Source organism: Filicampus tigris, chromosome 21 (assembly GCF_054856515.1).
Source record: "Filicampus tigris isolate MCC_2025a chromosome 21, RoL_Ftig_1.0, whole genome shotgun sequence".
Taxonomy (NCBI): Eukaryota; Metazoa; Chordata; class Actinopteri; order Syngnathiformes; family Syngnathidae; genus Filicampus; species Filicampus tigris.
In genome coordinates this window covers 14,714,928-14,738,785 of record NC_141237.1, presented here as the reverse complement: position 1 = coordinate 14,738,785, position 23,858 = coordinate 14,714,928, and the positions used below count along the sequence as shown (strand labels likewise).

The 23,858-nt window shown below is 39.0% G+C and overlaps 1 pseudogene across 1 annotated transcript; it reads right to left on the bottom strand.

The window, feature by feature from the left end:
• Positions 1-9,001: 9,001 nt before the first annotated feature.
• Positions 9,002-23,818, bottom strand: LOC147127756 (uncharacterized; annotated as a pseudogene). Its single transcript, XR_015084175.1, has 2 exons — positions 23,381-23,818; positions 9,002-10,376 (listed from the first exon to the last, which is right to left on the bottom strand). The product of XR_015084175.1 is annotated as an uncharacterized LOC147127756 (transcript).
• Positions 23,819-23,858: the final 40 nt, after the last annotated feature.

The window sequence follows — 23,858 nt, the reverse complement described above, 5'->3', positions numbered from 1 at the left end:
TTTGTAGTCTGAGTGTGCAAAACTTGAACTTTATTCCTTTTAGTGTTAAATATGTTTTTGGAAGTTGCACCTAATGTATAGTAGGTCTTATTTGATTGCCATGCAGTAAAAATCTATAAGATAATGCAAGACTTCAAAACATTATCTGCTCCTGCAAACACACCGATTAACAATTGAGATGTTTTGTCAACATAATCAAAAATAAAATAGAATAAAGGGAGGTGAAACCATACAATCAAGCTAGCAATCCCGCTGCACACGAGCCTGTGTGCATGTTCGAATAATGAAGGAAATTGGTGGCCAAAAACAAGCCTTTGTGTGGAAGAACCCTCATACAGTACATATTGGTGGTTTATGACACCACCTGTCCCCCCATAGACAATGTTGTCCTTTCAAACATTCCCAAAACACTTTCCTCCGAGCTCCACTACCGTTCTACAACTGAATGGAGTGTGTATGGGGGATTCTCCACACAAAGACTTGTTTTTACCAGCAGATGCCTCTCTGCAAGGTACCACAAACATCCTAATGTGCTGTTGACCGGTGTACTAAACAAAACAAAAAAAGTGACTCGTGATATTGTTTCATAATACAAACAAATGTTTATAACCAACACATTTGAGGAGATGCTCGTTTGAATCCCCAAACGATGCCACATTCTGGTGGTGGGGTGATTGATTGGCAAATACAACATTGTAGAAACTTTGATTATGAAAAAAGGTACACGTGTGTCACCTGTGAAATTAGCTCATCAGCGGCTGGACGGAGGGTGGAGGCATCCTGGCTGGTCTGCCTGCTGCCCTCCTCCGCTCCCTGGTGCCCATGAGCAGTGCTGGTGGATTGCATGTGTGACCCACACAAAATATGAGGTCACGTTTTAGTTAATTTGGGATATTCAATTTGATAAGAGGAAATGTATTTTCCAGGTTGACTTAAAATACTGTATTTGTGTGAACATATTTAGGCAGCAGGGAGCAGTATAGGAACCGCGTAGCACCAGTGGTGCAATTGTGTTAACGACAGGCTGCCGTAAAGTGGCGTTGTGTCGGAGCTGCTGTGAGCTTGCCCTTCTGGCACGATCTGTTGAACAAGCACCAACCGTTCTCCTTTGCTGATCATTTCTCCTGCATTTACAGGTTAGTGATGTGCTGAAATGACACCAATTACATTTATGTGTTTTAGTAGTATCGTTAAAATACATTTGTGAAACTTTATTCAAGGCCAACTTTATCTAGTTGGTACATATAAATGCCATGAGGAAGATGTCGCGTGTGAGTTTGTGTAATGGCCGCCACTGTCGTCATCTGAAGCTGTCGTGTACTAAGTTAACCAAGAGGTTAAATGTCTTATGTTCTAAAGAATTCAGATGTGTCCAATTCATTCTCTGATAAGTTGAATTTGTGTTTAGTGTTTATAGGATAAGGAAAACATGTTTTTATATGATTCAAATTTGACAAGACTACAATGGAATGTACAGAAGGATATACTAAGTACAGCTTCACCTTATTAATGACTACAGTATTACAGTAAATGTAAAGATTTCTGTTTTGTTTAATTAATATATTGACTATGCTTTGTGGTGGTAAACTAAAATGTTCTTTGATGAGGGCGTAAAGCCTATGGACAACATTGCTGTGTGTTTGAGAAATTGTAATAAATTCTGGCAAGAGCCAGTGAACAAGCAGCAACCGATCTCCTTTGCTTATCATTTCTCCTGCATTTACAGGACTATTATCTGCTGACACGCCTGCCAAACCGGGGCCTGTTACACATGGATTCGTCCTCTTCTTCACTGTTGGAGGAACTCGTCAGTAGCTGTGCATGTGATGCTGACGCCTTGGAAGAAGGGAATTGCAACACCAAAAATATCAATGAATGTATGCATACAGTACAATATACAATGTGGGGGGAAAAAGCACATCACGACTGTATATTATGTATTGTATGTATGTATGTATTAAATTGACTCTTACCTGGTGTATTACTCTGCCACGTAATTTTGTAATATGTGGGCAGAGGTAGGAAAAACTTGTGAAATTCCACTGGTCCGTAGCTGTTAACAGCTCCTCTGTCCAGACGTCTTGATGCTGTTTGCGATTCCTTCTTCTTGTTTTTTTGTTTTTGGGTTAACTTGAATATTTACTGTTTGACATTTGATGGACTTTATATCTTGTTCAAGCTATTCCTTATGGAAGGATTTAACATCCATCCATCTGAGCCGCTTATCGTCACAAGGGTCGCAGTCGTGCTGGAGCCCAGCGATCTTTGGGCAGCAGGTGGGGTACACCCTGAACTGGTTGCCAGCCAATCGCAGGGCACACAGAGACAAACAACCATTCACACAAGGATTTAGGGTGTTCAATTAACCTACCATGCAGGTTTTTAGAATGAAACCGGAGTACCCGGAGAAAACCCACGCAGGGACGGGAAGAACATGCAAACTCCAGAGAGGAAGGCCGGGGCCGGATTCAAACCAGCGACTTCTGCACTGTGAAGCGGACATGCTTACCAGTCGCCCACCGTGCCGCCGGATTTAACGTGATGTACAAAAAAATTGGGTGTGGTAAAAAGATATATGCCGATCAATTTATGTGCACAGAACTCAAAACATTATACAACATTTAAAAAAGTAACATCGTATTTATTTATGAAATTTGTACTGGCCCAGTCAAGCCATTGTCAGCAACATTCGGGTGGCCCGACACTCATGTAGTGGCCACTGTCAATATAGAACCCTGCAAAATAGTGTGTGTGCGTGTATGCACTGTAATGTACAGTGTATTCTGTAAAAATGTAATGGTCCTTTTTTTTATCTTCATTTTTATGTTTTTTCTCATATTCATTCTAATTCATCGTGGTGGTGTTTTTTATAACAGGAAAGCCTGAAATGTTTTCTGTAATTTCTCACTTTTATTGTATTTTTCATTTGTTATAATTTATTTGCACTTGAAAACAGGGCGCAGGCCAGGGTGAGCGCAGGCCTACCCAGTGAGATTCTTGAAAAAAGATACTTTTGCATTTTTATTAAATTGTTTTTTAATTTGTTTCGTTGTTTTTTTTTAATATTAAGAATGGCATAATTGTGGTTATCTAAGGAAGATCTGAACTTCATATTATGCAGTTTGTCATTTTATTTGAATATACGATATGTCGGGAGAAGGGGATTGTGCTCAGTGAGAATAATATTCAAGCCCACCTTGATTTTTCCAGGCCAATCCATTAGCCACGTCCTAGCTCTGCCCCTGCCTGAAGAGTCGGAAAAAAATGGATGACCAGTGAGAATAAAAGATTTTCTTTAAACGTGAATTGCTGTTTTCTTTTTTCAGTGATCTGTTTATATAATATACAATAAAGACCAACGTAAAGGCAATAAACCAGAGAATAAAAACTATTAATTACATAAAGCCTAACTTTAAGGCTATTATTGACAGTAACGTTGAACATTTAGATAATTATTATAAAATATCGAATAAACGCCATTAAGTTCCACTGAAAACAGCGTTTAGAAAATGTTATGCACACCTTTAAAAATTAATAAGCCTATTTTCTCGAAGATTCAAACATTGAAAAATGTGCTTAAAATGTCAAGATGTCATAACAATACATGTCTTTGGGTTTGTTAGGAGGGAGGACGGTTGCGGTTCTTCCTTTTATGTTGTATTTTGGACATTTCTATTGGACAGCACTTTGAGTTGCATTTTTTTTTGTCTGAAAAGTGCTATATAAATAAATTTGATTGATAACAATACAAAACATTAGATCTAAAACAAAACTACTTTGCTCATTCCATGCCTTCGATTTCTTATTCAACTGAATTTAGACTGCTCAATCAACTTCTGAACAATTAAGGACGTAAGTGACGTTTGTTCACGCTTTGACCGGGATCCGAATACACAATAAAAAAAAAAAAAAAGAACCCTTGCCTCCAAAGGCCGACATTCCTCTCGCAAGACACTCATTTATCGCGATAGTTCAGGCGTGCCCACAATCCGTGGATGGGCTGGCCAAAGCTAGTTTGGCGGGGTTTTTACTTGAGCCGTTTTGTTGAGATTTTTTGTGTTTTTTCGTCGCTCGCTGCACATGATCGAGCACAAAGCAGGAAGGGCAAACTGCCATTTCCCTTCCTCCTCTTTTTCGTATCTGAGCAAGTTAGCTTTTAGGAGTGCATTTTGCTTTCGTTTTCTTCCACCGCGGCTTTACGTAGCACGTTGGGGAAACTTTGATGTGTTTCCAGTGATTCTGTTGGAGGTGTTTTGCTCCCACGTTTGAAATCTGATCTGTTGTTTTGCATGAGAGTTTTTCTACCAAAGAGATATTTGACATGGATTGATCTGTTCAATGAACCCAAAATGAGAATCAATTTGGACTTTTTTGAGATTGTGTAAGAACTCAATCTGAGCGAAATGTCATTGTAGTTTTCCAAAATGTTACAAATAAATAATGACATGTTTCACATAAGGATTTTTGCTGTATTTTATTTCAATATTTATTTACCTCTTTCAATATTTACAGTATTTATTTTATCCATCCATTATCCAAACCGCTTATCACCACGACGATCAGTACTGCCTGGTTTTGCGACTGCCCGGACCTCTCACCCCCAATAAAAAACCTGCACCTTTCAGAGTGGCCTTTTATTGTGGACAGTGTAAGGCCCACCTGTGCACAACTGATGGTGCCTAATCAGCATCTTGATATGGCCCCCCCCCCCCCCCCGGTGAGGTGGAATGGATTATCTTGGCAAAGGAGAAGTGCTCACTGTCACAGATTTAGACTGGTTTGTGAACAATATTTGAGAAAAAGGGTGATACGGGCAGTCCTCGAATTACAACATACAAGACCTATGATATTTTGACTTCACGACGCCGTGCCGTCTTCTCTTCTTTTGTCCCCACCACCATAGCGACTACAGTACGTTCCCATGATGTCAATATTCGGGTTAAGGTCAAAATTTCAATCTCTGAAACATTTTGAATAACCTGTTTACATGAATGAGCGGACAGAGTTGTTCCGGCATTTGAATAACCCAATACGAACGGCAACGCACGGTGTCATGGCCCAAATGGACGTCATTTCCGCTTGTTCATTTCAACTGTCACTCACCACAGGAATGAAGCACTCGGTTTCCTCCTCGCTGTGCTGCGTCTCTGAGCTTGTTTACTTCTGCTCTGACATGCGTGGAAATTCAGGTTAAATCGCCAGTGTAGGAATGGAACTCGTTCGTAAATTGAAGATTTCCTGTATTGTGATTGTGGAAACAGCTTTTGACCTTTGAGTTCATCTCATAAAAAATGGGAGCCAAAACAAAAGTGTTGTGTTTATATTTTTGTTTGAGTATGTGTGTGCGGGTGAGCGCATACATATATAGAGGGGTGCACATAATATTTTTCATGGGTTACTCACATGAGTACCAGGAGATTGACTTTGGTACTCACTAGTGGTTCAACGGATCACATAGGAGGAATCGATCACAGTTCAGATCGGTCACAGATTTTGAGTCACTGATGGGATTGTGTTTCGGATCAGCAAAAAAATAAATAAAAAAAGATATTTAGAACTTTGAGTTCATTTATTTTAGAAAACACGTTTGCCCATTTTTAAAAAAAAATCCTAATGTCTAATATGGCCATTTAGGATTTAAGAATGCAATATAAGGCAGGATACCTTGTTATTGTATACACTGTATAGAATAAAATCAGAACATTCTTATTTTATAGGTGGTACAGTGTGTAAAATAACAAGGTATTCTGCCAGACATTTTGAGCTGAATGTTTTCTGAAAATTATATTTAATGAGAAAAAGTGTTTTTATAAAATAAATGACAAGACAAGGTTTTATTTTTTTCATAATGAAAAAGACCTTGTAGTGCAATTTAAGGCGCCTTCCTTTACACATTGACAGCGCATTACAAAATAATCTCCACAATATTGAAAAAGAAGTTTAAAAAAGGTAAGCCAAGATGTTGAACTACCAGCCAGGCACTTGTGCTAATGACAACAGCTGCTAGCCACTAACGCCGGAGACTTGTGCCGTATCATACAATGACAGCGTAATTAACTAGTGGTTTGTTAGCGTCCTAAATTAGAGACTGAATATACATACATATATATATATATATACATACACACACATATATATATATATATACACATACATACATATATACACATACACATATATATACACACACATATATATATATATACAGACATACATATATATACACATACATACATATATATACATATACACATATATATATACACACATATATACATATATATAGAAATATATATATATATATGTATATATATATATATATGTATATATATATATATATATATAGAAATATATATATATATATGTATATATATATATATATATGTATATATATGTATATATATATATATATATAGAAATATATATATATATATGTATATATATATATATGTATATATATATATATATATAGAAATATATATATATATATATATATGTATATATATATATATAGAAATATATATATATATATATATATATATATATATATATATATATATATATATATGTATATATATATACTTATTAGGTGTGCGCAACAGGTCGTTTAACCGTTTACGATTTACTAAACATTTCGCATTTTACTAGTCGGTTAAACGCGGCATTAAGTATCACGCATCTTGTTCCACACGCCCCTGCCTCGGCCTCTGTAAACAAGCTGAGCACCAAGAGAGAGAATTGCTTCCCCCCCGCACCTACACACACATAGTAGGGGGCGGGGACACTAAGTTTGGGGAAGAATATTTAGAAAAGTAAATTCTGAAGATGCCGAAGCTACCACGAAAAAACCCCAGCACCGTTTGGCAGTATTTTGATGCAGCAGATGACAGTGGGCATGGCGGCGGAACCTGCCAGACGAGCATGACAGCGTTTGTTCCAGCCAGGCGCTGTGATGCTCGCCGCACAGCAAAGATTACCCAACTAATTTGTGAAATGACTACCCGCGATATGCTGCCGCTTTCTTTTGTTGAAGGCAAAGGGTTCGAAAAATTAATGCTGTATATCGAGCCTGAGTACGCGTTGCAAAGTCGCAAAACAATCACGTCCCAACTCGAGAGTAGCCATAACCAAATGAAAGAGGAGATGCTACGAGCGCTTGATGCTACGAGCAACTATGTGGCTCGCTATGTGGAGTTGATCGCTGCTGACTTAGGGCAAAAGCAGAGTACACGCTGGACCGGTCAAATGTCCATTACAGGGCTCTTCATCATTGAAAAACTGTGGTTTCGCCTTCCAAATGAAAATTTAATTGGAATGACAAACATTTTTGTAACATATGTATGTTCCCTCTCTCTCTGTTTTTTGAGAGACATCTGGTGGTCTTGTCTTTTGCTTCATGCTCTTCTGACTTTCCTTTGCTCTCTGCTGGATAAATCATTGGTAGACTTCACTTTCCTTCTTCCTTCCATCTCTTATTTCTTTCTCTTTCCTTTATTAAATATTCTTTGGATTTCACTGGGTCATTGTAACCCTTCGCCTGTACTCTGTCTCTGCTAGGCTTTTTGGCACTTCGGTGTTTTTCCCTTCAAATTAAGATAAAATATGAAAAAGAATATTGTTAAAATCAGAAAGATCTATGTATGACATATGTATTATATTATTTAAAACTTACTTTATTCAAAATTAAACATCATATTGTCAGACAGTTTTGAGCATGTGTACAGAGATAGAAAACAGTACATTTAGCATTAAAATCAAAAGTGCTCATTTTATTGCCGAAATGAGGTGTTCGGTAGTGACGGTCGTTAAAACCACATGCTGATTTTCAGACTTTGGACGGCACATAACTTAATAATGCTGTCAACTAATTACTCGCCATGTGCCCAGTGATGAACATGAAGGTAATGTCTCTTACAGGTGAAATTTCTGGGGATGTGGCTAAAACCAAGCCCTGCATACAGACAAATACTCTTTGCGCTTTGGTAGTGACATGAAAAGTTGGGACAGGTTGTTTTTTTTTTTACATAAAAACCTGTAAATCTTTCACCATACATTTAAAAGCAACCAAAATGTTCTATTAAAGTAAAGCATTTTTTAAATTGGAAAAAATCTACTTTTTTTTTTTTTCATGAATTGAAATTCAGGAGTTAGAGATTGGGACAGCCACCTCCCAATAGGAAGTGACATATAAAAGATTATTTTTTGTACATTCAATTTAATAGTATCTCAATTAATGCTCTGTGGTAAAATAGATCATAACAAGATATTACTAAATATGCAAGGTCTGAACACATTCATTGTTTTCTTAAATTTGATTTTCATTGTGGGACAGCAATTTCAAACAATTCGCTAGAATGGCTCATATATGGATGTACATATATCAAGAAATAATAAGAACAAGCAAACAAATACCTGAACACTAAATAGCTTAATTAAACAAGGACCTCATATGTCCATCCACCTATCCATTATGGATACCGTTTATCCTCACAAGGGTCGCGGGGACCTCATATGTCAACATATTGTATTCAAACATTTTCATTGACTCACTGATCATTTGCATTTCATTCAGAATCATATTTACAATCCCCCACTTTCCCCATCAAAAGTAAAAGTTTCTTCACAGTCTATTTCATCAACCATTAACGTAGTTCATATTGAGATCACTAAAACATTGGACAAAGCATGTGCATTACTCAAGGTATTTTAGCACCTGTGCTAATTCTCAACACTTGTCCACAAAGACTACAAGAAGACAAAAGATCCCATATTCAACGACATGCGGCTTTTTGCAAACACTTATCATGGTGCATAGGTAAGATATTAAACATTTAAATGTTCATTGGATGCTTTTTGATGATTGCATTTCTCACTAGCACACTTGTGCCTCTTGACCTGAAACTTCTGAGAGAATCTTTGGCCACAAACTAAGCAGGAAAAAGGTTTCTCACCAGTGTGACTTCTAGTGTGCATTTTTAACTTTCCCTTTTGAGAGAATCTTTGGCCACAAACTGAGCAGGAAAAAGGTTTCTCACCAGTGTGGCTTCTCGTGTGTGTTTTTAAAGTTCCCTTTTGAGAGAATTTTTGGCCACAAACTAAGCAGGAAAAAGGTTTCTCACCAGTGTGAGTTCTTGTGTGTCTTTTTAAGTGTACCTTTTGAGAGAATCTTTGGCTACAAACTGAGCAGGAAAAAGGTTTCTCACCAGTGTGGCTTCTCGTGTGTGTTTTTAAAGTTCCCTTCTGAGCGAATCTTTGGCCACAAACGGAGCAGGAAAAAGGTTTCTCACCAGTGTGGCTTCTAGTGTGTGTTTTTAAGGTTCGCTTCTGAGAGAATCTTTGGTCACAAACTGAGCAGGAAAAAGGTTTCTCACCAGTGTGACTTCTTGTGTGTATATTTAAGCTTCCCTTCACAGAGAATTTTTGGCCACAAACCAAGCAGGAAAAAGGTTTCTCACCAGTGTGGCTTCTTGTGTGTATTTTTAAGCTTCCCTTCACAGAGAATTTTTGGCCACAAACCAAGCAGGAAAAAGGTTTCTCACCAGTGTGGCTTCTTGTGTGTATTTTTAAGGTTCCCTTCTCAGAGAATGTTTGGCCACAAACTGAGCAGGAAAAAGGTTTCTCACCAGTGTGTGTTCTTGTGTGTGTCTTTAAGGTTCCCTTCTGAGAGAATCTTTTGTCACAAACTGAGCAGGAAAAAGGTTTCTCACCAGTGTGGCAACTAGTGTGTCTTTTTAAGTTTCCCTTCCGAGAGAATCTTTGGCCACAATCTGTGCAGGCGAAAGGTTTCTCTTCAGTGTGTATTCTCATGTGTTGTTTCAAACTCTTCTTACAAGCAAATGTGCTCCCACAGTGAGAACATTTCCAGCTTTTGTTGTCATCACCGATAAACTCATCATCGTCGTCATCGTCATCATCATCATCATCATCATCATCATCATCATCATCATCATCATCATCATCATCATCATCATGTGACGACATGTCGTCACTCTCTGATAGTGGAGCTAAGAGGCCATCTGCTTCCAATCCTCCACAGTGGTCACCATCACCTTCTGGTGTCATGTGTTGACATGAGCTGGTGCTTGGAGGCTCCGCCCCTCTGCTCACCTCACATTTATTTTGACCTTCATCTTGACTCAAAGGGACACCAGTCGATGGCAGCTTGCACATCTCTTCCTCCTCCACCTCCTCCTCTTTGATGTAGTGGGGGTCTTCTCTCTCCTCTTTCATGTCAGGACGCTCTGGCTCCTCCTCTTTGTTGATGCAAAGAGACATCTGCTCCTCTTCCTCTTTGAAATGGTGGACTTCCTCATCCTCCTCTTTAATCTGAGGGCGCTCTGGCCTATGCCGCTCAGGGCGAACATCTTGACTGATGTCTGCGAGACACAAGAAGTCAAATACACATGGTATTACGGTTTTATTTGTAGAATGAATTAGAATGATTAGGACAGCCAGATGAGTTACGATTTCAACATACTCTTTGGCATTAGCAAACTGACTGACTGATTTATTTTTTTTGGGGGGGGGCATCTTTGCGGTGTCCTTCGTATATTTATGATACAATGCAATAGGTTTTAATGATTTCATATTTTGTGTCTTTACACTATCATTTAAGCCACTTTAATAAATTATTGTTGCAAATGCATTCATTGCTATAGCGATGTAATAACCTCACTAAAATCGATGCACTGCAAAGGAATACAGATCGAAGGAATACAAAAGCCTATCAGCTAGAACATGAGGTTGTATCACGTTAAAAGCTGATGAGAAATCAACAAAAAGCAGTGTGACATGGTTCTTACTGCCTTCCAGATGTTTATACACAAGGTTGTATTTTACTCAATGATTTATAGAGACAACCACCGCTGTATACAAAGTGCTGTACAAATAGCAAAAATATAAGTCATACAACAACAAAGAAATCAAATTAATTATGAAGACAAAAACATAATGCGCCTCACATTTTCAATGGGAGACAGGTCTGGACTGCAGGCAGGCCAGTCTAGTACCCACACACTTTTTAACACGTGCAGAATGTGGTTTGGCATTGACTTGCTGAAATAGGCAGGGGCGGTTTTTGACGCAGTGCTGCCTGAGGGATCGAAGGTCATGGGTATTCAGTGTCCCAGCTTTTTTGGAATCGTGCAACCATCAAATTCTAAGGGAATGATTATTTGCTAAAATTAATGTTGATCAATTTGAACATCAAATATCTTGTCACTGTAGTGTATTAAATTAAATATAGGTTGAACATGATTTGCAAATTATTGTATTCTGTTTTCAATGTATTTAACAACATCCCAACTTCATTGGGATTGGGTTTGTAAATGCTTTTCAGAATTGGAATGTCATGGAAACATTTAATTTCAGTTATAATTGAATGATGTTTATATGCTAAAATACTTGTCACTATGTAATGATTTACACTCATGGACAAAATGGTTGGTACCCCTCTGTTAATGGAAAGCAAACAACAAAGTGGGGCCCAAAATACCTGCTGAGAGGTGCAGAAGTCTCATTGAAAGTTGGAAATCCTTTGATTGCAGTGATCGCCTCAAAAGGTTGTGCAACAAAATCTTCAGTTAAAGAAGTCAACCCAAACATATCTTTGTTCAAGAATATGTTCTATGCAGGCCCACTAGTTGAAACAAGGCATTCTGATTAATATTGTGTTTGTGCAATATGAGAAATCCACTCATTTTTAGCCATCTCAAGGGACGGCCATTTTGTCAATTCTGTCGACTGAAAATGACATCACAGTCGCTCAGGGCTCAGATAACGTCCAATCATGGCTCAGCTTCAGAAAACAGGTGAGCTGTATTTGGTCATTACCTGAGCTCTGAGCAACTGTGAACTGTAGGGGTGTAACGATTTATCGAAACTCGATTTTACATCGATATAAATGCTTAAAGCATGCATCAATATAAAAAATAAAAGAATCGATTCTCAACGCCATGTTAACCATAGCTGCTCGCTCACATATCTGCTGTAAACAGACTGAATACGCACATTGGGTAAATTACTTGACATTACAACCGCCAAGATTAGATTACCAACACGACAACTTCAACGATCAAAATCATCAACGGTTGATTTTAATAGTCGACGCGTCGTTTATTCTTCATATCTAATTATTTGCCGTTGTGTTTTTCTCTCGACAAATGCTTCTCCGCATCGCACATGCGCAGCAGTGGTAATCCGGGTCATCCGTGACGTAAACAGAAGCATTGTAGGATATGGCGTCATGTCTCCCGAATTAGCGCTAACGCTAGCAATCGATGCCCGATTTCATTTCTCACATTGGGACGGTCGTTTCGGAAAGCTAGCCGTAGTTACCAAACACTAGGGATGGGAATTTCGACTAATTTGCCCGCCGACTAGTCTCAAATTTTATTTGCGACTAGTCGACTAGTTTATAAGCAAGAAAACTTGAAATTTAATACATATTGAATTCAAAGCTGACAATGCAAATATTTTGTGTATTTACAGTAGGGGCTATTTTAGCCCAAACATTCAGGACAGTTTGTTAATTTAAATTCTATATTTATATTTATTTCAATAAATGTTTTGTTATTATTTTTCAGAAGAGCTTTATTTTTGAGAAGTTCAAGACAATACAATAATCCAGCTGTTACTGAAAGCATGCTACTGAACACCAATTGATTGGCTAACCTTGTCTTGCTTTAGAAAGAAAATATATATGACAACGCTGCATTTTAAGGGCAAGCAAGGAAAGTATCTAATCCAAGCAATTTATGTAATCATATGGTACCTGATGTATCTGTATGTACAGTAGCTGCCGCTACGCATGATATAAGATAAATATTAGCTAGATATGTGCATTTGTGTGTTGAACTTGTTGGCTCAATATTGCAATTAGACGCATTTAGACGATTCTGACTTTGGGTCATGAGCCGCATCGAGGCCGCGTCGGCCGAATGAGCCGGCCAGGCCGGCCCGGATTACCGACCGCGTAAGGGCGACTGCTGCCACCGTGGTGTCCCAGCGGCCGCTGCAGCTGTGGAGATCTGTGGGAAGGGCCCGCCCCGCCCAGAGTCGCCACCGCCGCTGCCCACGCTTGCCGGCCGGAACGAGGAGCTGAGCGCGACTGGGGGCTAGCTAACGTGCTATTGTTGCTAAGCAGCTTGCGGCAGGAGCCCGAGGCTGCGCGCCACACATGTGATTTCTCATCGCTCCGGGACAGTGGTTGTAAGCGAGTTTATGCTTACAATGCCTACAGACGACCTTGTTGTCATCTGCTGCATCAAAATACTGCCAAACGGTGACGTTGTTTTTCGTGGGAGCTTCGACATCTCTTTTCTTCCCCAAACTTAGTGTCCCCGCCCTCTACTATGTGTTCGTGTGGGCGGGAGAGAGAGGAGCAATTCTCTCTCTTGGTGCTTGGCTTGTTTACAGAGGCAGAGAGACGTGAGGAACAAGATGCATGATAATGCAGCGTTTAAACGACTAGTAAAATACTAAACGTTTAATAAATCGTAGACGGTTAAACGACTAGTCGCGCACATCCCTACCAAACACTGGAGGGCGTTTCAGCATGTTGAATTGGCGTCGTAAGTCGTGACATTTGGTCACTCTGATTGGCTGTTAGCTTGCAAATCAGCGCTCGGAGCACCAACGGGAAGTGACAAATGCGAATAAACAGTGAGCACGCCTTTACGGAATTAATCTTCTTACAAGTACAAGAGCGAGGGTTGACATTTTAAGTATTTCACGATACCATGTCAAGAACGTGAGGGTCTTCGCGTTGGAGTTCATCGTGAGCAAAGAATATAGCTGAATGCATTGTTTACGTTTTTATAATCCGTCCCCGGCCAATAGCTTTGCGGTTGGAGTTTTCTAACCATGAAAAATAGTGACTACCGCCGCCGATGGTATGAAAGGGTATTACATTTCACGCATGCGCAGAAGGTACTTCAATGGTCAGCGTCGCTGTCTGTCCTTGCGGTGTAGTTTTCCAGGGTGAAGTGCCGACAGCCGGCCCAACGCCAGAGGGGGTAAGCGTCTGTCGCAGTTGGCCAACGTCGGATTGGTCTATGACTCGTTAGAATGTACTAATTTAGGTTGCTTAAGACTGCAATTTTTTCTCCATTCCAGGTACATACCACATTTTGAATGTGTAGATGAAATTAGGCATACTGTATTAGAGAAGCAAAACAAAACGTTTTGGATCAAGGTTAAATAAAAACCAATTCAAGTGTTTAGTTTAGTTTTATTTAGCGCGGTGCTTTTCCCTAATCTTACTCATTTGATTTCACTCTACTCTACGTTAAAAGAAGGATTGGTGCCCAAAAAAGTGAAATGTTTTTTTACAAGAAAATTTTTTTACTTGTAAAATGGCCACTGAGATGGCTAAAAACTTATTCCACAAACTCAATATTAATCAGATTGCCTTGTTTCAACTAGTTGGCCTGCATACATGTTCAAATGTTTTAGTGTTTAAAGTTTTTAAACTTGTTGGGATTCATCTGGCAGTATGGAGCCCACCTTAAAGACTCATTGTCTTAAGTATAACTTGAATGGCAACCCACAGATGCTATCCTTACAAGTCCTTTTTCCTTTCCAAGATGTATAACATATTGAAGTTGTTCAAAGGCGAACTCATTTTATTTTCATATGGTTACAGAATTTAAAGCTCTTTCTATTTTCACAAAACATCTATGAAGCTCCATTTTCAGAGAAAACGTGGTCAGTTGTATGCTAGATTTGGTGTAAGTGACAATCTACGACTTGTCAACAGTTTCTGCACTCAAATATATCCATGTCGCAATGAACGGTTTCTCAAATTGATACTCATTAACTGAGTATTTAATGGATTTAGCATTACGCTTTGAAATCTTCCGGGTGGGCGAAATCGTGAAGAAGGCATGACGTCATCGTCACGTCTCTAACTTGCTGGCTGTGAAGTGTGCCCGTCATGGTTTTCGTCATTTCGATTCTCCTTTAATTGAACAATAAAATGGAGCGAGAAATACTTACCGACAGCTTGTCAACGCCATCTTCAGAGTCTAAAGACGCCGCCGCTGGGCAAGCGACGTCACGCACGCACTCAGCTGGCCAGTGGGCTGACCCAGCTCACGAAAAAAAATCGACTTTTCTGCATCTTTTTCGAGGCCTTTTCATTTTTATTTTTTACCAAAGTAATCATTGCAATCTTATTATTTGTACTTGTACTCCTTCTTAAAGTTTTTGTAGGTAATTTTTTTCCGTGTCCCATACATTTTAAAGATCAACACAAAACGGAAGTCTTTCTGATCAGTTTACAGATTCAGATTTCATGAGATGGCTCACAAAATTGAACAGCAGCAAAGTAAATATCGTTGCCAAAGGGCTGAAATGATACTCTTGGGGTCATCTGCATCTCTTGAAAAATGTCAGTTGTCCATCAGTCTGTGGGCATGCTGTGTGTGGAACAACGATTGCTCATATGGTTATCACAAGGAAGTCGACTGGTTTCCCACTCAATGTAAGGAATATCCATGCCTATAAACACAGAGAATTTTAGATTGTATGAAGTAACAGCAGACCCAATTTTAAATAGCACTTGTAGCTGGTCAATTAGAAAGCTAAACATGAACTAAATGTTTGATTCAAATCACATATTTGCATGTACTTTACCTGTTGTCTGATCCTGGAACTGGATAATGCAGTCGATGTGGCCGAGCTCCTCCAGCTGCTTAGGAGTGATGTGGCTCTCCGTTCACAGTGGATGGTTGTTCCAACCAGTGCGGAAAGTATCAACCTGCAAGCAGTGAGAGGAACACAAAGGAGCAGGAGAAGACATGTGTTTCAGTGGCAATGCTGAGGAAGTGCTCTTCTTCAAGGAAGTGGAGAACATCATAGATACTTACAGGTCACAGCTGCCCACAGGTTTCTTCAACTGCCGCTCAATCCTTGAAAAAATAAACAGTATATCTAAGTTATTTAAAAAAATATATATTTTATCCACAATGAGTGCACATATTTAAACTTTAAAATATCCAACCTATTTGAAACCATACATTTGTTTGTTTTGCATTTGTGCTTAACCCATTTGTTTGGAATTAGGGGTGGGCAATATGACGATATTAGATCATTAAGCGGTTTAACATGTTCATGATCTCATAAAGCCGAAAGATCGTTTGATCGTCTACATGGCACATTCTAAACAGCTTAGCTCAATGGCGGCGCAAAGCCGCTGACGCGTGTGCCCGACCAACCAATCACAGCAAGCACAGTGCACGGTACGTGACACTCCCCGCCTCCCTGTTTGTTTGTATAGTGGGAAGCTATAGCGGAAAGTCACCATGAAGCAGAGTTGGTCCCGAAAAGAAACTCCACATCCACAGTGTCGATTTCGTTTGGTTTTTCGTCGGAGGAGAAAGCGCAAACCAGTTATTTGCAAAGTTTGCAGAGGCCCGGTCCAGATGTCAGGGCCGACAGCCAAAGCAAACGGAGATCAGCCAGAGGAACCCGCTAGCTCCAAGCTAACGCAACCCGCGGTAACGGTCATTTAACAAGAGCACTCCATATGAAAAAACAAGCAAGCAGTGTAAAGAAGTAACTGAGGCAGTGACTTATTACCTTGCTGAAGACATGATTCCATTTCCAAAACTGTGGAAAACGAGGGCTTTAAAAGATTCTTCAAAGTACTAGACCAGCGTTACGAGCTGTGTTTTTATGTTTACATTATGATACCTTTTATGTTTTTACACTCACTGCACATTTTGATAAAAACTGTCACTATTCAAATTAAAACCTGTTCAGAAAGCTTAGCTGACTTAGTCATTTTTTCCTTTTAGAGTTTTATACACATTTTAAATATGTTTTATATGTTTAACATGAGGAAATGGTCAGAAATGTGCAAATTAGTCTTAAAAAAAACAAACAAAAAAAAAGAATCGTGATAAAATCGTGATCGTGATTTTATTTTTAAAAAATCGTGACATGATATTGCCCACCCCTATTTGGAATTTAACCTTGTTTCATATTGCATGTCATTACCCCCTTGTGCAAGTGGGACACAAACAGAACGATAAACTCAAGAGTGTAACGACTTTGGTTGAGGCAACCGACAGTAAAATTCTGAAAATATTTTCAAAACGTTGTTCAACATTCTAGTTCCGCATTCATCATCTCAATTATTAAAGGGCAAAAACAGGAGTGATGTAGGCTTTAACCATTTCCACCCTGTAATCACAAACAATACAAAACAAGTAAGAACGGTGTCTCAAACTAGTAGTACAAAGACGTTTCAAACATTGAAATGTTGCCCTGCGATCAATCGGCTGGCAACCAGTTCAGGGTGTAACCCTGCCTACCTACCTGTGACCCTTGTGAGTATAAATGACTCAGATAATGGATGGATGGACATATAAATGTTATTGGCCTTGTTTACTGTATTCCGATTGAGTAAAATGAGGAGACTTGAAGTACGCCTCCTCTGTAGATACACAACAATTTTATGCAAGTCATGCAACACAATTCAGGCTTAGTCAACATCCTTGTGATGACTTGATTTATGTTGACATCCTTGACGATGCCGAAATAACAATGATAAAAATCTCTCTTGAACTATAAACACTACAAACGTAAGGAAACACGCCGTCGCCCCGGAATGGGACAATAATTCATTCTAAACACTTTTGTTTCAAATATTTGCCATTGAGTGAGAACAAAGTCGAATCCAGGCCACTGCAGAAAGCCGAGGTGACCGTATTTTCACGACTATAAGATGCACTTAAAAGTCAAATTTTTTCTCCAAAATGGACGTTGCGCCTTATAATGCGGTGTGGCTTACGTGTGCACCGAGTTCCAATATCTGTGACTGTTATGTGACTTTGTTGAGCGCTGCGTTTGACTGACTGGGAGCGTTTGCTGCCCACCCCCATGCTTAAAAAGAGAAAAGGCGGACCTGAGTGAGGACACCATGTGGACGTTAGGGACGTAAGGGAGAAAGGTGGGCGTGACAGAGGACACTAAAGACATGCCCCAGTAGTGTCGGTACAGTATATGCATTCATTGTACGTCACAACATTGAAAATAGCACCCATGAAGACCTACAAAGCACAGTTCAAACTGCAAGCTATCAGCTAGAGAACGAGAAAGACAAAGAGAGAGAGAGAGAGAGAGCAAAAATGCTTGCAGAAGAAATGAAAATTGAACATTTTCACGAAGGTCTGTCTCGGTGCTATCTGTCTCGGTGCTATCGTTTTATGAAACGGCGCCATCTATACATCCTGTTAAAGTGTGGGTCTTTTATTCGAACATGCATCTTATCAGCGTCAACAACCTGTTACACATTTGGCTTCCATTCTCTCAACAGTGCATGACTGCGCCCTATTGGCGTAATCTATATTTATTAATACTTGTGTATTATGTACCTTTGTCTACTGTTTGTAAAGTCCTTTGCTACAGTTCTAGCTGTTATGAAATGCGCTATTTAAATAAAATTGTATTGTATTGTATAACTGATAACAAAATAAACTGGAGGTTTTTGGGAGTGTAACTCAAAATCCATTAAATATTTGGTTTATGTGTACTGATATATAATTTGCTCTTCTTGTTCATATACTACCAACAAATACATAGAAGTACCCCATCTAAAGTTTTTACCACAAAAACATCAATGACAATCGATAATTTGTTCAAAGATAAACCTCACTCCCCACTCGTGTCACTACATTTCTGTTAGAGATAGCTCAAAGTACAGTGAAAAAAAATGCTGTGCACCATTTACTCAATTTTAATTCTTCAAGTGGTTTCACAAAATATAATCATCTGAATCCAGATACATTTTTACGTAAACAACTTTAAAAAAGATACATTTTTTTAAGTAAACTACTTAAAAAATGTATCTGGCTCCAGCTTATTTTATTTTGTGCAAGCACCTGACGAAATATAATTGAGTAAATTCAACCATCATTTTTTTCAGTGTATAACTAAATCGGACTCAGTGACATGTATACGAACTAGAACAAATCATGGGACATATTTTGCTTAAGTTTTTTTCACAATACAATGTCTTTGTTTTTTTTGTGTTATGCGAGACTACTTAATCAATAAAAACGGAGCGACCAATTAAGCAAGAAGTATTAACAGTATCCATACAATACATACATTGTGCTGAATTGTGGGTGCAGATGACTACACTACAGTATGGTGACAGATACGACTAAACGTTGAAAACAGAGCTACATTAGCCACGTTCTAATGCTAACAATGAAACGCATCATTAGATTGCAATCTACAGCTGTAAGGCTGTGAGTCCGAAGCTATTATTTGAGACAGAACGACTTTACAAAATAAATATGATTAATAAATTGGATATACATGTTGCTGACTTTACCTGCTGTGAAGATGCGTCTCCTGAGCCGTTGGAAGCGCCGTCCGATCCGCTCGCGTTCGCCTCTTTGTTTTGTTCTCCACGCATGCGCAGGTGGAGGAATCACAGCTTGATGAGCTCCCCTTGGCACCTGCCTGTGGCCTGCGTGACGCCATCCTAATTTGCATGATGTGTTGATTCGTCCTCTCACAAAAGTGATTCGTATCCTCAGCTGGCAATTCGTAAGTATGGTCTTCCAGACTGCATTTCAAACGGACTTAACTGTTCTGCTCCTTTCATGATTCTCTTTTACATTTTTCCATTCGTTCTTTTCATCAGCTGTGCACTTTGTGGATGTTATGAACAACGGTGCTTTACCTGGATAACTAACGTTTGTCCTGTTTTCTCAACAATATTTACAAAATGACTTTCATTATTACTCCAAATTATTTGTGATATATGATATATTTACACAATGTCTTTGCCACAGTAATAGCATCGGAGTGTTTCGCTGGAGAATTTCAACCCATTGTGAAAACACTTTAATTAGCATTAGGCAATATTAGTATTGTCCTATTTTGTTCAGTCGAATAAAATCCCTTTGCACCACCTACTGTGCTTGTAGAATTTGACATTGCCTTATGAATTATGTTTTATACAAGTCACACATGCTCAACATCGATATGCAGTAGGGCTGTCCCAAACAATTATTTTTCTCCCGATTAATCTATCGACTATTTTTAAGATTAGTCGATTAGTCTAATAATTAATTTTTCGACTAATCTAGCAATTATTTTTCACTTGACGATTATCAATTCCAAAAAACACTTCTGAAATCTTATTTAAATTCTTTGTTTATTAAAGTAAAAAAAAACGTATCTCTTTTAGGAAGGAAGGCATTATGACGTGTGAACATGAATGAGGTATTTATCTATAAATAACGGTGAAACAATGTGTGCGTGCATGTGCAGCAGCCCAAGTAAAAGAATTAACAAAAATAAATAACTAAAAATAAATAACATCAGTTTGCTTAAACCTGAAACAGATAAAGTAGTGCATACTTAAATATTATAACAATGAAAAAGCACACATTATATATTAGTACAGTCTATGGTTAGCAGGCCAGTATTTCCTCAAGGTTTTTTTTTTTTTGTTTTTGTTTTTTTTTTTTTAAGCAGCGGGGGCAGGACATCATCCTAAATACGATCTGCATGGTGTGCTGCGCCCAGTGCCCACAGAGAGCTTTCCGGAACACCGACACAATTTGACTGGAGTGAAATAGCTCCCCGAACAATAGCTACATAATGCACAGTTGAAACACAACACGGCGTAACTTTGACTGAAACCCGCTGCTGCGATAAATGAAACTTAACGATGCACGTTAATAGTCGGACATAACAGCAATTTCAGTAAAACCGGGGGATATTAGTTAGTTAGATGGACTTAGGATACTGCAGCTTTCTGCTTTCTCTCGTCTTCCAGTAGTACTCCTGAGTGACGTCGCTTAAGGTGTTCGTTCATGGCTGATGTGCTGCTGTGGTACGCCAACTCAGCTTTACAGAGGGTGCAGATGACCAACTCGTTTGAACTTTCTTTGAAGTATGTCCATACTTTGGACGTTTTTGTCCTCTTTTTTAGCGGTATCCGGCGCCTCCGCCATTTCTACTGTGCGCGCTTGTTTACAACTGACGCAATGCACGTGTTGACGTATTTACGTCATCGACACTCGAGCGTACGTACGTGCCGACGTATTTTACGTCATCGACACTTGACGTCGACGGTATGTTGTGCGTCCCGATTTACGTCTTTGGCCACGTCGACTATGCCGACTAGTCGGGACAGCTTTAATATGCAGTAGAGTGATGTTCCACTATCTGTACCATCCCCCCCCCCCCCTGTCGAGACGTGGCAAGGCCAGGATGGGTTCACCTTCTTTACTACATATGATTCGTCATTTCTCATTTCCCTTTTATTTTTCCAAAAGGTTTACTCACTTTCTGATGCACTATTTTGCACCTCTTTCAGTATTGTGTCGTCGAGTGGTTTGTTTTTATCTGTTATTTGGTCTACTGAAAGTGCTTCATAAATGCCAACAGCTGCATCCTTTGCTTCTTTGTGTGTGCGCACGCATGTTTTTTTCTTGTTCTACATGCTCATGAATCATACAAAAATGTAACTTTTCCTTGTTACTTTTAAATTAATTCCAGGTTTCGTCCTTGAATGTAGATAAACTTCTATTAAAGTATTTCCTTATCTAATTTTTCCTCTGTCTTTGTACTTTTTGTTTTGAGTTTTTCTTTTCGTTTCCTGTCTTTTTTATAATTTATTCCTGCAACGCGGCCACTTTTTGTGTATTTAATTAACCATTAAAGCCGTGATCAGCTATCCATGTGTCTAAATATTGGATTTCATCGGGATCCTGTTTTTCAACAAACTTCCAATCTTACACTGCATCCTGGATTTAATTTTACTACATATTTTCCCCAATTTATAGCGAATTTAGTCAAGTTTGTTAACACCTCGGGCGTTGTATAGACTGGTTTCTTATCAGTAGGACAGCAACTCAAATTTTCTGTTGTGGTAATTCTTACTTCAACCTTTTCAAGTGGATAATTCTTGCTTCTGCATCCTCACCAGTCTGCTGTTTACAATCTTACTACATTATATGGAATAAAATACCTTGTGGTATTTTAATTCCCAATCACATTGTCCACTCACACACTTCACACAGGGGTTTCACGAACGATTTGCGCAAGCATACACACACAGAATTTATGGGTACACAGGACTCCGCCATCCTTTCTTTTGAACAGTTTTTTCGTTTCGTTCTTATTTTGTCCTTCAGGTTCATTAGCTTTTGTGTTAAGCTGGCCAGCAAAGTCATATTGGGTTATCACAAAAAGAATAGTATAGTATATATAGTTCAACTTCCAAGAATAACCTTGTTAAGAATTTAGAATTTAGATTTATTGTAGTACGGCGGAAAAAAAGCATGTTCCCCAGGGTCACACGCTCAGCATCGCACCGCGCCCTCCAGGGGGTCCCGCCCCACTATTTGAGAATCACTGCGTTATCCAAAGGTTGAAGTGTTTTATTTTGGAAGGACAATGACGCTCCACAAATTTCCAGTCTTTACATGGTGTTCTTTAGAATAATTTTTTATCACTGATTTTACTGTTAGATTTACCCATTCTTTTAATGTATCTTAAAACAGGGTGACAATCAACACAGTGCGTGGCAATCCTCAAGCTTCTACCACAAGTGGCGGAGGATTTTTGCCTATGCTTTCACAAAACAATGAACTCACAGATTATTGATTCGTACTCACAAGAAAACATTTCACACCCAGAATTTTGATTCGTACTCACAAAAAAAAAATCAAACCCTCACAATTTTGATTCGTACTCACAAAAAACATTTCACACCCACAATTTTGATTCGTACTCACAAGAAAAAAAAAATCAAACCCTCACAAATTTGATTCGTACTTACGAGAAAAAAAAAAATCAAACCCTCAAATTTGATTCGTATTCACAAGGAAAAAATTCAAAACCTCACAATTTTGATTCGTACTCACAAGGAAAAAATTCAAAACCTCACAATTTTGATTTGTACTCAGGGAAATAATTAAATTACGGATATGAATCATTAATCATGCATATGACTTTTTGACAGCTATCTTACTCCATATAAAAGTGGGTGTATTTTGCTGCTTAACTCATATTCCACAAACGCAATATTAATCAGAATGCCTGGTTTCAACTCGTGGGCCTGGATAGAATATATTCTGTAATAAATACGTTTGGGTTGACTTCCTCTTTAAGGGTCCAATCAGTTTTGTCCATCCCTTTTTCAAGAGTTAGTTTTTAAAATAATTCTGCTGAACCACATTTCAAAAGCAATGTCTGATATTTAATAGTTAATTTAGTTAATTAACAAAGTGGTATCAACTTTTTTGTTCACCTGTATATAGTAACAAGTTAGAAAGACAGACAGAACGCCCAGTATACTGTTCAAATTGGAAAGCATTTCCTTAAAAAGTGAAAGAAGTGACCAAACCTGCTCTGCGGGGAACGATTCTTGCCTGCATTCTGCTAATGGCGTCCAGTAGTTGACGTTGGCCTCTTTTGCTCCAAAAAGTTCTTCCTCGTACTCTGCTGTCCTTCTTGCGCAAATTTTCACTCGACAATCACCACAACACTTGCAGCTCAAACTTGATCTCTGCTGAAAGATGTTGATCACAAACGCGTCTTTTTGTTAGCAGCTAGCGAGCTAAGCTACACTTAGCTAAGGTAGGCCAAGAAGCGCAAACGTGCACCGAGACGACTTTAATCGGACACAAAGATTTAGCGTAAGATGTTTTACTCTAGAAAAGTAGTGATGAACGTCCTGTGTTGTGGTACTAGTACATCTGAGAAAAAGAAATCGTGGAGAGGTACGTTCGTTCCTTAGTCAGTGTATGTGCGCGTGCGGCGGGGAAGGGCGGGGGGGGGGGGGTTGTGCGTACCAGAGGGGTCTGATTTCAGACCGTAGACCA